Raw genomic sequence first — 17130 nt, 5'->3', positions numbered from 1 at the left:
TATTCTGGAGAAGGTTCCGTGTACACTTGAGAAGAATGAGTATTCTGCTGTTTTAGGGTGGAATGTTCTGTATATATCTATGAGGTCCATCTGGTCCAATGTGTCATTCAATGCTCTTGTTTCTTTATTGATTTTCTGCTTCGATGATCTGTCTAATTCTGAAAGAGGCGTGTTAAGATCTCCTACGATTAGTGTATTCATATCAATATGACTCTTTATCTTGATTAACAGTTTTCTTAAGTAATTGGCTGCTCCCATATTGGGAGCATAGATATTTACAATTGTTAGATCATCTTGGTGGATAGTCCCTTTAAGGATTATGTAGTGTCCTTCTGTATCTCTGACTACAGTCTTTAGTGTGAAGTCTAATTTATCTGATATGAGAATTGCTACCCCAGCCTTCTTTTGCATCCCATTGGCATGAAAGATGCTTCTCCACCCCTTCACTTTCAGTCTGCGTGTATCTTTAGGTTCAAAATGGGTCTCTTTTAGACAGCATATGGATGGGTCCTGTCGTTTTATCCAATCTGCAACCCTGTGCTGTTTTATGGGTACATTTAGGCCATTCACATTGAGAGTGATTATTGATAGATACGTTTTTAATGACATCGAGTTACCTTTGAAGTCTTTCTTTCTGTAGACTGTCTTTATATTTCTGTTCAATGCTATTCTTGGGATTTTTCCTCTTTTATAGAACCCCCCTTAAAATTTCCTGCAGTATCGGCTTGGTGGTTGCATAGTCTTTTAAGCCTTGCCGGTCTTGGAAACTCTTTAGCTCTCCATCCATTTTGAATGTCAGTCTTGCTGGATAAAGTATTCTTGGCTGCATGTTCTTCTCATTTAGTGCCCTGAATATATCTTGCCAGCATCTTCTGGCTTTCCAGGTCTCTGTGGACAGGTCTGACGTTATTCTGATGGGCTTCCCTCTGTAAGTAAGGAGCCTTTTTGCCCTGGCGGCATTCAAGAGATTATACCTACAATTATAATTTCTCAATTTGACTATCAGGTGTCGTGATTTTTTTTGGAGTGTATAATATTGGGTGGAGACCGTTAAGCCTCTAGTACATGAACGCTGGTTTCATTCGCGAGATTCGGAAAATTTTCATGAAGGACTTCTTCCACGATATCTTCTAGAATTCTTTCTTTCTCCTCCCCTTCAGGAATTCCAATAATTCTGACGTTGGAATGCTTCATGGCATTATTTATTTCCCTGATTCTGCTTTCGTGGGATCTAAGCTATTTGTTCCAGGCTTCCTCCTGATCCTTTGTCTCTATCTGTTTGTCTTCCAGATCACTAATTCTATATTCTTTCTCAGTTTCCCTAGCTTTGAGAGAGTTTAGATTAGATTGGAACTCATTGAGAGCATTGTGGACCTCCTCCCTGGTAGCTTTAAGCTCTGCCCTAACATTGTGAACATCCTGTCTGGTCACTTTCAGTTCGGCCCTAATCAATTCTGTTTGGTCATCCATGGCTTTCTCCAACCTAGCTATTGCCTGGATAATTGTTAGCCTGAATTCTCTTTCCGACATATTGTCTATGTTGTTAGCCGTTAGCTCTGTTGCAGAAAGTCCATCCTCTGTATTTTTCTTCTGTTGGGCATTCCTCCTCCTAGTCATTTTGGTGGGAGAAGACTGAACATATGTAGCTGGATGTATCAACTCTGGTGCAGTCAAGGTGCACCCTGGAACACTTCCTGATCTCCGTCTCAGAGAGAAGCCTCAGTCTGGGTGCAGAAACTGAATAAATTCCCCCTTGGACGCTGGCAGTGCGGGATCCAAGTTGCAGACCCTGGGGGCACAGGATCTTTTGCTTGTCCCTAAAGCCAAGGCAGTGGCCGCTGTCTGGGAGCTCCTGACCGCCAGAGAGGTTCCAAGCAGTGATCACACACTGAGATTTTGCAGCCGGCAGGCTGGGAGTGCCCGGCTTGCGCACACCTCTTTTCAGAGGTGGCTGTGGGTCGGGCGCGCGTCTGGGGCACTGAGAACGGGGCGCTGGTCCGGAAGCCGCAGGCTGGGCTTTTGCGCGCCTCTGTCCGGGGAAGAGTTTTGGGCGCGCGGCTTAGACTTTGAAACAATGGCGCAGTTCAAGAAGCGCCCCCGGGCCTTAGTAACCCAGGAGAGCTCGATGGACGTGCGCGCGCATCTCAAGCTTTGTGGTAGGGCTAGCGCGCGTTCTGCAGACCGGCGCTGCTCCCATCCCCTCACAGGAGCCGGAACCCACACGCTCTGGCGCGCTCTGTCGCGCGCTGGCGGCTTAGGGACCAGGAGCTGGTTTCTCCACCGCACTCTCTCTGCCTCCGCGCCGGGGAGGCCGTCTGGGACCGGGGACTTAAGCCCTTGTCCCTAGCCGCCCTGATTCCCACAATTTCCCCCCGCAATCCTTTGCTCTTTTGGAGTGCTTTCAACCAGTCTCCAAGTTAATGCTGGTCCCCAGACGCAGGACACTCTCGCTCATATTGGGGTATTACTTTCCCACCAGTCGCCTCTGGTGGCTCCCTCCCCCTTTTGTTTATCTTCTGATATCAGTCCGCCATTCCCATTCCACTTAACCTGCTCACTGGCGTCTTCTGCCGCTGTAGAGATCCAGACGTGTATAATTCTGATCTCAGGCTGATTTCATGGGAGATCGGAGTTCTTTGGTAGCTAATCAGCTCACTTTGGGGTACCAGCTGAAAAGACGCCTCTTCCTAGTACCCCACCATCTTGTCCCCCATTTTCTTTTTTAAAGAATTCTTTTTTGTACTCTTACTGTTTATTTTTAATATGTGAAAAATCAATCCTAATTTCCTTTTCTTTATACATTCCATGTTTCCTGTGTGACATTTTGTTCTTGTCTGAACTCTTCTTTATACTTTCTACCTTGATGGTATAGACAGATTTTCTCACCTGTACTCATATTTTCGCTATGTTATCCTTAAATTATTTTCTCTTCTTTGCTGTTCTGTTCTTATGTTGTCCATCAAAAGTTTCTGCATTCTTACTGCAGCAAGGATCACTTGCTCCTTGAAAGACTTGCCTCTACTCATCCCTTTCAAGACCATTCTTCATATCACTTTAACTTTTTTACTCACTCTGTGACATTTTAAAAGGGCCATCCACCATTCACTCTCTTAATCCAACCTCCTAGGAAGTTCGTCCTGTTCCCACAACTCATCCTCTGTTTACCATCATATGTTAATTTTTTTTGCTCTAAAACTATCCTACAAAAACCTTTATAGACTTTAATCAAAGGAAATATAGTACGCTATGGATTATCAAAAGAAAAAAAAAAAAAAGGACAGAAGTAGAGAGGCAGGTTTCCCATGAATTCTCCCTGGAATTATTCTGCCTGCAATGCTGAGGCCCTTTCAGATACTCAGGCACTGTTTACTGTAAGTGGGTCGTGCTCGCTTCGGCAGCACATATACTGTAAGTGGGTCATTGGAAGGTGGGTCGGACAGTAACTTTCTGGACAGACCTGTAAGAGAAGAGGGTGTCTGTTGCTCTAGCATCTGGACTTGGTTATCTTAAATCTTTGTGCTCATTTTCATTATCCTCCCCTTCAAGTTCAGTGAACTTTATGTCATTCCTCAATCCTTATTCTCCATCACCTCAGGACCTTTACACTGTTTCCTCTCCCCGAAACTTTTTGACCTCTCATCACAGCATCCATCATCACACTTGATGCATCAGGCTTCAGTTTAGATGGGTCTTTCCTGTTCTCATTCCTTGGGTTAGAGAGTTCTTATATGTGTTTTCATTAACACCTTAAATACAACACACCATAGCTTTTGTCATGCTTTATTATAACTATTTGGTTCCTTGTGCCAGTCTTTAAGTTTTCTGAGAACACATGCTCATTTCAGAGGCGTCTTCCACATAATGCCTAGCGGTACAATATTGCTACCTCTGACTTTTACTGGTTTACAGTCTTAAGAGAATGAGCCACCTCAGACCCTCATTTACTCACCGATACATCAGTGGTGTTATTATACAGGTCTCATTTTTTGGTCTATTTTATTTATTTTTTTGATTAGTTTAATTTTTTCAGCATAACAGTGTTCATTGTTTTTGCGCCACACCCAGTGCTCCATGCAATCTGTGCCCTCTCTAATACCCACCATCTGGTTCCCCCAACCTCCCATCCCCCACCTATTCAAAACCCTCAAATTGTTTTTCAGAGTCCATAGTCTCTCATGGCTCACCTCCCCTTCCAATTTCCCTTAACTCCCTTCTCCTCTCCATCTCCCCTTGTCCTCCATGCTATTTGTTACACTCCACAAATAAGTGAAACCATGTGATAATTAACTATCTCTGCTTGACTTATTTCACTCAGCATAATCTCTTCCAGTCCCGTCCATGTTGCTTCAAAAGTTGGGTATTCGTCCTTTCTGATGGAGGCATAATATTCCAAAGTGTATATGGACCACATCTTCTTTATTTTGTGTTTCTGATAATCATATGCTTAGAAAAATTCTGAGCCTGACTCATAGTGAGTAATCTGTAGAGTTGGCTATAAAGCTTACTATAAAAGCAGTTCCTTATATATATATATATATATATATATATATATATATATATAATATTATAGCTTATTGTATATGCTATGTATTATTCTATAATTGTATATTATTATTATTAGTCACAAACATATTCCTAGGATATGTAGCACAATATTAGCCATAGAATAATGCTAAATCAATGCTTGTTGAATAAAAGAACTAAAGAATGTATCCAAATCTGAATTTTCCACAGTCAACTTTTAAAAATAAGACTTATTTATTTATTTTATAAAGAAAGAGAGAGAGTGGGAAGTGCACATGAACATGGGAAGGGCAGAGGGAGAAGGAGAGAAACTCAAGCAAATTCCATGCTGAGTGTGGAGATGGCATGTGGCTCATCTCACAATCCTGAGATTATGACCTGAGACAAAATCTAGAGCCAGATGCTTGACCAGTTGATCCTCCCAGGTGTCCCGTCCACAATTCACTTATGCAATGCAATGAACATTGCATTGAATGCAATGAACATTGCATTGAATGCAATGAATATTGCATTCTTCGGCTTGATCTCCAATCAAATTTTACAGGGTGGTATAAGGAAAATCTAAGCCATAGGTTTTAAAGAAGTGTATTTTTTTTAAAGATTTTATTTATTTATTTGATAGAAGATCACAAGTAGACAAAGAGGCAGGCAAAAGAAGAGAGAGAAGCAGACTCCCCACTGAGCAGAGAGTCCAATGTGGGGCTCGATCCCAGGACCCTGAGATCATGACCTGAGCTGAAGGCAGGGGTTTAAACCACTGAGCCACCCAGGTGCTCAGAAAGTGTGTTTTCTTTTGTAATGTTAACATTTTGGTGTTTTCCATATACTAATAATAAATGATAATAGGTATAAAAATTCTAGTAAGAAATAACATTTATTTAGTACTACCTGTCTGCCAAGTCTTGTTCCAAGAATTTTACATACATAAACCCACTTAGTTTTCACAGAAGCCCATAAGTACTATGTGTATTTCCACTTCATAAATGAAGAATCTGAGTAACAGATCCTAACAATTGCTTGTTATTAAACATATATTGAATAAAAATATAAAAAGTAAGCAGCATATTATAGTCAATATAATCAGATAAAGGTTATTAATTTTCAATATAGTAGGTAAGACAAGCTCCATGGATGGAAAGAGAGTCATGATATGTGATATTCTGAATTGTGGCCTCTGACACTGTCTAACTACTTTATACTTATTGTATAAAGTAGGTCTCAAATTATTTGCATAGTTCTTATTATTGGTTCGGCATTATAGAAAAGGAAGCCAAGGTTCAGATGGAACCAATATGTGACTCAAGTTCACAGACCTACAAACTGAAAAATGAAATTCAAGAGATCAATAACAAACATGAAAAAAGTCAACCTTACTAGTTAAGAAATGCACACTAATAAAAAAGAAATACCAGCTTTGTTATCAAATCAAGCAAAGTTTTAAAAAAAATGTTGAGTGAAATCAGTCAAGCAGAGAGAGTCAATTATCATATGGTTTCACTTACTTGTGGAGCATAACAAATAGCATGGAGGACATGGGGTGTTAGAGAGGTGAAGGGAGTTGGGGTAAATTGGAAGGGGAGGTAAATCATGAGAGACTATGGACCCTGAGAAACAATCTGAGAGGTTTGATGTGGCGGGAGTGGGAGGTTGGGGTAACAGGTTTGGGTATTATAGAGGGCACGGATTGCATGGAGCACTGGGTGTGGTGAAAAAATAATGAATACTGTTATGCCGAAAATAGATAAAAAATAAATTAAGAAAAATAAAATAAATAAATAAAAACAATGTTGACAAATGATAATAAAATGGTTATAGAACATACATAGCCAAGAATCATTTTAAATGTCACAAACTGTATGATGAATATTTTGTTAATACACACACACACACACACACACACACACACACATATATATATATATATATATATACATTTTTTAAACCTTTTTACTCCATTTCTTCTCCCACTGACTTTGGGTCCCTTCTGACTTGGTTAGCAAGCTTTTTATGGGGTCTTTGCCAACCTTTTAGTATTTTATTCTCTCATTCATATATTCTTATCTAGATAAAATGACAAGGCTGAAAAACTCACCAAAAAAATAACAATAAAAATGAATACAAGAAGTACTGAAGGCTAAGAACCTAATCAATATAGACATTGGTAATATGTCAGACTACAGTTCAGAATGAAGATTCTCAAGGTGCTAGCTGGGCTCGAAAAAGGCACAGGAGATATTAGGGAAACCTTTTCTGGAGAAATAAAAGCCCTTTCTGGAGAAATAAAAGAACTAAAATCTAATGAAGCTAAAATTTTAAATAAGCTATTAATGAGGTGCAAAAATTGGAGCCTCTGAGGCAGAAAAGATAATTAGTGGTATAGAAGAACAAGTGATGGAGAATAAAGAAGCTGAGCAAAAGAGAAACAAACAAGTGCTGTACTATGAGGGGAGATTTAGAGGGATAAGTGATACCATAAGAGAACTAAAACTAGAATAATTTTGATTCCAGAAGAATAAGAGACATGGGGACAGAAAGCATATTGGAGAGAATTATAATAGAGAATTTCCTTAATATGTCAAAAGGAACAAGCATCAAATCCAAGAGGCACAGAGAACCCCTCTCAAAGTCAATAAAAATAGGACCACACCCTGTCATCTAGTAGTAGAAATACAAGTCTTAGTGACAAAGAGAAAAATCCTGATAGCCGCTTGGCACAAGAAGTCTGTAGCATACAATGATATAAATATTATTTTGGCAGCAGACTTACCCACAGAGCATGGCAGGCCAGAAAGAACTGGTATGGTATATTCAGAGCACTAAATGAGGAAAACATGCAGCTAAGAATACTATATCCAACTATGTTATCACTGAAAATAGAAGGAGAGACTAATGCTTCCAGGACAAACAAAAACTAAAAGAATGTGTAAATACTAAACCAGCCCTAAAGGAAATATTGAAATGGGTCTTCTAAGCAAAGAGAGAGCCTAGAAGTAGTAGACCAGAAAGGAACAGAGACAATAACAGTAACAGTCACCTTACAGGCAATAAGAAGGCATTAAATTCATATCTTTTAATATTACACTGAATATACCCTTTGAATAGTTACCCTGAAGGTAAATGGTCTGAACGCCCCAATCAAAAGACACAGGATATCAGAATGGATAAAAAAAAAAAATCAATATGTGATCTACAAGAAACTCATTTCAGCACCACAAACACCTCTATATTTAAGTAGAGGGAGTAGAAAACAACTCACCATGCTAATAGACATCATAAGAAAGCTGGGGAGGGAATCTGCATATCAGATCATTTAGCTTTTAAGACAAAGACTATAAGAAAAAATGAAGAAGGACACTGTATCATACTCAACAGGTCTGTCCAACAAGAATATCTAACAGTTTTAAATATCTATATCATGGGAGCTGCGAACTATATAAACCAATTAACAACATAATCAAAGAAACACATCAACAGTAATACAATAATAGTAGGGGACTTTAACACTCCCCCCAAAGAAATGGACAGATCATCCAAGCAAAACTTCAATAAGGAAATAAAATCCTTAAATGGCACACTGGGCTAGATGGACATCACAGATATATTTAGAACATTCCATCCCAAAGTAACAGAATACACATTCTTCTCTAGCACACATGGAACATTCTCAAGAATAGATCACATCCTGGGTCACAAACCAAGTCTCAATCAGTACCAAAGGTTTGGGATCATTCCCCGCATATTTTAAGACTACAGTGCTCGGAAGGTAGAACTCAATAACAAGAGGAAAGTTGGAAAGAACCCAAACACATGCAGGCTAAAGAGCATCCTATTTAAGGATGAAGGGCTCAACCAGGAAATTAAAGAATTGAAAGAATTCATGGAAACAAATGATAATGAAAACAAGATCTTAGCCAACAGGATCCAACAGCACATTTGAAAGATTATCCACCATGACCAGGTGGGATTCATCCCTAGGCTACAAAGATGGTTCAATGTTCGTAAATCAATCAATGTGATAGAACAAATTAATATAGAAGAGAGAAGAACCAAATGGTCCGCACAATCAATACAGAAAAAGCATTTGACAAAATCCAACATCCGTTCCTGATTAAAACACTTCAAAGAATAGGGATAGCAGTATCATTCCTGAACTTCATCAAATCTATCTATGAAAGACCCACAGCAAATATCATCCTCAATGGGAAAAAACTTGCATCTTTCTTATTGATATCAGGAACACGACAATGATGCCCACTCTCACCACTCTTGTTCAACATAGTATTAGAAGTCCTAGCAACAGCAATCAGACAAAAAAGAGAAATAAAAGGTATCCAAATTGACAATGAAGAAGCCAACTCTCTCTTTTCACAGATGACATGATTCTTTATATGGAAAGTCCAAAAGACTCCACCCCCAAAATAGTAGAACTCATACAGCAATTCAGTAACGTGGCACTATACAAAGTCAACTTACAGAAATTAGTGGCTTTCTTCTACACTAACAATGAAAATACAGAAGGGAAATTAAAGAATGGATTCCATTTACTATATCATCAAGAACCATAAGATACCTGGTAATGAACCTAACCAAAGAGGTAAAGGATCTGTACTCAAGGAATTACAGAACACTCATGAAAGATATTGAAGAAGACACAAAAAGATGGAAGAGCATTCCATGCTCTTGGACTGGAAGAATAAACATTTTTAAAATATCTATACTGCCTAGAGCAATCTATACTTGTAATGCCATTCCGATCAAAATTCCACCAGTATTATTCCAAGAGCTGGAGCAAATAATCCTAAAATTTTTATGGAATCAGAAGAGAACCCGAATCACTAAGGAGATGTTGAAAAACAAAAATAAAACGGGGGACATCATGTTACCTGATTTCAAGCTTTATTACAAAGTATTGATCACCAAGATAGAATGGCACTGGCATAAAAACAGACACATAGACCAGTGGAACAGAGTAGAGAGCCCAGATATGGACCCTCAACTCTGTGGGCAAATAATCTTCGACAAAGCAGGAGAAAATATACAGTGGAAGAAAGACAGTCTCTTCAATAAATGGTGATTGGAAAACTGGGCAGCTATAAGTAGAAGAATGAAACTAGACCATTCTCTTACACCATACATAAAGATAAACTCAAAGTGGATAAAAGATCTCAACGTGCGACAGGAATCCAACAGAATCGTAGAGGAGAACATAGGCAGTAATCTCTTCAATATCAGCCACAGCAACTTCTTTCAAGATATGTCTCCAAAGGCAAAGAAAACAAAAGCGAAAATAAACTTTTGGGACTTCATCAAAATCAAAACCTTCTGCACAGCAAAGGAAACAGTCAACAAAACAAAGAGGCAACCAACGAAATGGGAGAAAATATTTGCAAGTGAAAGTACAGAAAAAAAGGTTGATATCCAGGATCTATAATGAACTCCTCAAACTCAACACACACAAAACAGACAATCTTAAGAGAAAATGGGCAGAAGATATGAACAGACACTTCTCCAATGAAGACATACAAATGGCTATCAGACACATGAAAAAAAATGTTCATATCATTAGCCATCAGGGAGATTAAAATTAAAACCACATTGAGATATCAACTTACACCAGTTAGAATGGTGAAAATTAAGAAGACAGGAAACAGCATGTGTTGGAGGGGATGTGGAGAAAGGGGAACCCTTTTACACTGTTTTGTGGGAATGCAAGTTGGTGCAGCCTATTTGGAGAACAGTTTGGAGATTCCTCAAGAAATTAAAAATAGAACTTCCCTATGGCCCTGCCATTGCGCTCCTGGGTATTTACCCCAAAGATACAGATGTCGTGAAAAGAAGTGCCATCTGTACCCCAATGTTTAAGCAGCAATGGCCACCGTCACCAAACTGTGGAAAGAACCAAGATGCCCTTCAACGGACGAATGGATAAGGAAGATGTGGTCCATATACACTATGGAGAATATTTCCTCCATCAGAAAGGATGAATACCCAACTTTTGTACCAACATGGACAGGACTGGAAGAGATTATGCTGGGTGAAATAAGTCAAGCAGAGAGAATCAATTATCATATGGTTTCACTTATTTGTGGAGCACAAAAAATAGCATGGAGGACATGGGGAGTTAGGGAGGAGAAGGGAGTTGGGAGAAATTGGAAGGGGAGGTGAACCATGAGATACCATGGACTGTGGAAAACAATCCGAGGGGTTTGAAGTAGCAGGGGTGTGGTAGGTTGGGGTACAAGGTGGTGGGTATATTGGAGGGCACGGATTGCATGGGCACTGGATGTGGTGAAAATTAATGAATACTGTTATGTTGAAAATAAATAAAAAATAGATTAAAAAAAAACCCACAGTGGTTCAAAATCTGTGGGAGACAGCAAAGGCAGTCCTGATAGGAAAGTATATAGTGATTCAAGCCTTTTTCAAGAAAAAAGAAAGGTCTCAAATACACAACCTAATCCTACACTTAAAGGAGCTGGAGAAAGAACAGCAAAGAAAGCCTAAACCCAGCCAGAAAATAGAAATAATACCAATCAGAGCAGAAATTAATGAAATAGAAATCACAAAAAAAAAAAAAAAGAAAAAAGAAAGTAAAAAGAAAAACAGTAGACGGAATTAACGAAACTAAGAGCTAGTTCTTTGGAAGAATTAATATGTTTGATAAATCCCTGGCCAGACTTTTCAAAAAGAAAGAGAAAGGACCCAAATAAATAAAATCATCAATGAAAGAGGAGAGATCACAAGCAACACCAAAGAAACGCAAACAATTATAAGAACATATTATGAGCAAATATATGCCCTAGAAGCAAATATACATATCTGGAAGAAATGGATGCATTCCTAGGTATGTATAGACTGCAACAACTGAACCAGGTAGAAATAAAAACCTGAACACACCCATAACCAGTAAGGAGATTGAAGTAGTCATCAAAAATCTCCCAACAAACAAGAGTCCAGGGCCAGATGGCTTATCAGAGAAATTCTACCAAACATTTAAAGAAGAATTAATACCTATACACCTGAGAGTGTTCTCTCCCCCACAAAAAGGAGGGAAAACTTCCAAACCCATTTCATGAGGCCAGCATTACCTTGACTCCAAAACCAGACAAAGACCCCATCAAAAATCAGAATTACACACCAGTATCCTTGATGAACACAGATGTGAAAATTCTCAATCCAATACGAGCCAATAGGATCCAAGCATACATAAAAGGTTTAGTCACCACGACCAAGTGGGATATATTCCAGGGCTGCCAGGATGGTTCAACATCCACAAATCAATCAATGCGTTAAAATACATAAATAAAGGAAAGAACATGAACCATATGATACTTTCAATAGATGCTGAAAAAGCATTTGACAACGTACAATATCTTTTCTTGATCAAAACTCTTCGAAGTGTGGGGAATGGTAGAGAGTACCTAACTCAATATCATCAAAGCGATCTATGAAAAGCCCACAGCGAATATCACTCTCAATGGAGAAAAACTGAGAGCTTTTCCGCTAAGGTCAGGAACATGGCAAGGATGTCCATTATCACCACTGTTATCACTGTTTTTCAACATAGTACTAGAAGTCCTACCCTCAGCAATCAGACAACAAAAAGAAATTAAAACCATCCAAATCAGCAAAGAAGAAATAAAACCATTATTTAGCACTGACACAAAGAGAGATCATCCATCATTATCCATTAACTGACTTGGAATAATATCCGCAGTATATTTTATGTGGAAAGGGGTGTGAAAATATCATGAAATCCAAATATCATTCAAAAGTGGATTTTTTTATAATATGAGGAAATTTTATCTATTGTTAGTTCCCTGGGACAGAACTTTATGTATGTTTGATAAAAAATGGTTTAGAGCGGTGTAGAGACATGAGGGCCATACTCATGTAGCAGGTGCTTTTCTTCAAAAGAGGGCAGAGATAATGAACACAGGCATTTAGTTCATCAAGACGGGTTTGGGACATATTGATGATGGGGCGTCAGCTCAGAAAGGGCCAACCAAATCATTGTGTGTAGCAAAATAGATATCTGAGTGATATCTGTTAAGAAGAGGCCAAATACTGGTGGAGGAAGTAGGGGAAGAAAATGTAGATAGCTCTCTGATCAGGGTTGATACTGTACTTGTGAGAGAAAATAAATTGTCATGGTTATTTTTTAAGGTGTTTTTTTTTTAATTATGGGATGTGTGATATAAACAATTGCATTCATCTCCTCAGTAAAATCCACAGTAAGTTTTGAATAGCCCACCATAAATAAGAGTGTATGTTTCCAGAGTATAAATAAGAGAATATGCTGAATTATGTATTCAGCACAGACACAACCACGGAGATGCTGAAGTGAGAGGAACAGAGACAAGTGATGTGTTTGTACGTTGAGCAAAAGTCAAGAGGGACAAGTGATGGAGCTCTCCGAATAAAGCACCAAAGTTCATACAACACAACAAACTGCCATTTTTGCTTTCTGTTTCTCCATTTCAAATTACATATAGCCTAATCTTTCATAACAAACATGTGATGATAGCTAGGAAACATATTGGTTTCATTAAAAGAGCTATGCTCATCCGGTGGTTTGTTAAGCATTTCATCCATACTGATTGGGTATGGGTCATATGCCAGTTGTCCTGTGTTTCTTAACTTTTAAAATTTTACTTGCTCAAAACACCCATCAGCCTGACCGAGGTTTCCTTGCAACTGCATAAGTTCAAGATGCTCCTTACAAAGCCCTTTGGCCTTCCTTCCTCTTGGCCTACACGTTACCCTATATCACAGCATAAAGGTGTCTCCACCTCATCCCTCTCCCAAGAAATACATCCTTTAGAGTGAGTGGCCCCACCGATCTCGTCCTGTCTGCCATCTGCACCAAAAGGCCCTAAGTGATACTGCTGTTAACAAATTCTGAGCATTTGACACACATCTGACCTATGTGGCTAGAGCTGAGCTTGGCATAGAAAGAGCTGTGCACTTAGTTTAAGTCCTTCTGTGGCTCAGAGGGATCACAGTGCTACCATCTTGACCTCAGATAATAAAGTCATTGCTGTTGTAACTGAAGGGAGTGCAGAAATGGGCAGAAGCCATCCTGTACCACTCCTCTCATCAAGACATATCCCTCTGGGGCTCACTTTGTGCTACCCCAAGGATGGAGTTGGAAACTCATGGGGAATGTGATTGTCCTTTGTTTGAGATGACCCACAAACCGCAAAAAGAGAAGTATGGGTTAAATCTTAGGACAACATTATAATACTTGGCAGAGAATATATCACTTCAAAGGAGAAAAAAAAAAAACACCCACCATGTTTTATTAAAGTAAACAGACCATTTATTGCCTAGATGGGAGTCTATAGACAGTAGAAGATCATTGATCTAAGTCCAGGTTTACTTGGCGATTAACAAGCTAATTGGAACTAGCAAAATGTGATATAAAACCTCCTCACACTATGACAAATTTATAAAAATAACAACAACAACAACAGCTCAATAGACCTTCACAAGAGTAGGAAATCTTGGAAATTATTGTGAGATATAAAGTTTGAGGACTTGGCTTCCAGAAGTTGAGAAAGAGAGTTGAATTCAGAAACTGATTTTACATTTTCAGAGCTCAGTAATTTTATGCTTAAAGCAGAAGCAGTTTGGTCTTTTGGTGACTGTATTCCTGATTTGACCCAATTTTCAGTAAATGAGTACACACACGGAGAAAGTGATGATTGCTCGATTTGCAGTGGTATCCATCAGGGTCTAGTAAAGAACTGGATTTCCTGGAATCATTGCAAGGAGTAGAATTTATTGAAGGGGATCAAGCATGGGTCTGACACCCCAGAGATGAGCTAATGCTGGAAGCCACTGCATCCTCTGGGGCCAAAAAATCAAGGAGATAATCTGAAGACGAAGCTGTGCCTCTTGGAATTCTATAGTGTGGAGGAACATTGCAATTGCTCTCATTTCAGAGCTACAACCAGCGTAAGAAGGAGATATCCTGAAGCTTCCTCTAGACTAGGCATATTCTGCCAGTATTCAGGTGGGCTAACCCTCACGTCTGGATATCTATTATAGTAGTTTTGGTTATGCAGAACAAGGCTATAGCCTTTGTGTGTGAAGGTCAAGGCAAGTATGAATAGAGTTTAATTTATAATGAGGATGATTAGCAAAAGTTCTCCAAATGGTTTTCCAGTCCACCATTATAATGCAACTTGTGAATGAGTAGCTCTCTTTTTTAAATAATTGATTAATTTTTAATGACTGGATTCCTGTTTACGGGCTATGACTAGGTTACAGGATAAGAACTAGTTTGGATGACTGGGAGGTTTTATGTTCTGCCAACTGCCAGGATCCATCCAGATTTCACATATTGTTAAAAAATGAAATATCTTTTCATGTTTTCTATAATAATAATTATCTATTCATTTTTATTGAACTCGCAGTGCCTGTCAAAAATTTTATACATTTCTTGTGAAGAAAAACTACCACCTACCATAATGGGGACCCTAATACAGGATCTTTGGTGAATCTTACTGTGGCAAGTGGTTTAAATGTCAGACAGTGAACAAGACAAATCATGGCAAATACAAACTTAAGTAATAGAAACAAAATGCTAATACAAATCTTTTCCTTGTATTTAGTACAGCATATTATTTAGAAATGTGTTTGAAAGACGGTTAATACAGCTAGACTATATTAGAATGAAGTCTTTATAGGAGAATTTTTTATTTATCAGATGTAATTGCTACATACCTTAGTGCTGTTTATTAAAGTATTCCCAAATTTTTGTATTCTAGAAACAAGTGAAAATGGCAATCCCCTTGTTCTTTACTTTGGCCAATAAAATGTGAATGGCAGTGTCATGTTCATTCATAGGGGCACTTGAAGACTATCCCCCCACTGCCAGAGGTAGCAGCAATTCTGCAAAGACTGGCCACTGTGCAGGCTCAGGTCCTTAATGAGAAGAATGCAGGAAATCATAGTGGCTATGTTGTTTGAAGCCACCATAATGTGAGTTTATTTTACTGAAGGGTGATTTTGCTTGTGTTGTTTGGTAGAGCAAGTGTTCAAAACAAAAGCAACTCATGCTTACAAAGCCTGGCATCAACGATGGATGTGGTAGCGATGATATGATCAAGTTGTTCATTATGGTGGCTTCATGTCTTGAGAAAATGGCTTCCAACTGTGAACCTTCCCTTTGCTACATATTGTACACTAAAAAATACAAAACCAAAACCAAACACCTGAGGCCTGAGAGACTCTCGGTAATGGAGGTTATTTGTACATTATCGGTCTGTTGGTGAGGTGCTTGGGGGGGGGGACACTAACCTCTGCACTGACTCCATCATGCAACACCTTGGTTGGATGCAAACAGTGGGTTCCCAGATTTATGCAATGGTGTGAGCTTCAGAAAGCTCACACATCTGAGCTGCAGGACCTATTAAAAAATAATTAAAAACAGACATCTGCAAAACACTGATTACTGAGGCATTCATAGCCTCAGCAACATTCTCTATGGATAACCAAGGCTTAGTTAAAAAAAAGGAGTATTTCCCATTTTGTTTCAAAAGAAGCTCATTGACCATGCATATAAAACACAAATATTAAAATGGGGAGAACTCATTCCGAAGTTTTTTCTTAGAAATTTCAGAAGCAGAATGATATCTCCAGAAGAGAGACTTTGGCAAGATCACAGAAGGCATTGCACAGTAGGCCCGCAAAGTTTTATGCCAGCATTCATCCTGTAAATGTTCCAGAGGACCTGCATTATGATGGACAGCTGTGCCAATTTCTGAGAATACAAATGTGAATGAGACATTTTCTCCAGTCTAGTGGGATTTAGAAACAACACATCAGTGGAAACAGAGTGGAACCCCAGGGGAAGCATTTATATTGTTGGTCCAAAGCAAATTAGCAGTCCAGAGTTTAGTGTTAAATTTGATGCCATGCTTGGGTTTTAATAAATGACCAAGAAATACTGAAAATATCCTAAATTCCTGCTCATTTTAAACTCCATTCTTTAATGTCTGGGTAGAAGTGTGATAACTGGTTTTCTGTAACTTCAAAGCAATCTGAGACCTACATCTCCATCCCACCTCCCTCCCTGAATAGTGGTAATGCTGATGATGGACCAAATATGATATGAAGAAATAGAATACAGCTTGACCTTTCTGTGGAGAATAAACAATCTCCAGTAGTTTTAAGTGGATGCTAAATACACAAAGCTAATTATTTTGATGAACTGGTGTTCTTCAGAGATTAAATTGTAGTTTATTTCCTGCCCACTCACAGTTGTGTCACAAATTCTCCAAGCAATGTAATCTAAGAACAGCAACCATGGTAGAGAGTACTCCTGCCATGCTGATCCTTGAATGTCTTTGGCGGGGACTTGAATTATGTTGCTAATTATTTCAAGTGTCCACTTTCCTTTGCTGACGTTAGCCTGCAGAATGTATAGTTCTTTCCTATAACATCTCAGCAGGTGTTTTTGAGAGCAGGAAACACTCCTCTGTGGAGGACAGAGATGAAAAGTTTTAATATGAGAAGGGATAGTCATGCAGCATTTATCAGAACCAGGAGCTGCCTGAGCTGGGCTTCCCTCTGTTCAGGTTTATTTCCTGGAGTTGC

The sequence above is a fragment of the Neovison vison genome, chromosome 5, assembly GCF_020171115.1.
Source record: "Neovison vison isolate M4711 chromosome 5, ASM_NN_V1, whole genome shotgun sequence".
Lineage (NCBI taxonomy): Eukaryota > Metazoa > Chordata > Mammalia > Carnivora > Mustelidae > Neogale > Neogale vison.
Note: the sequence above shows the minus strand (reverse complement) of the source record.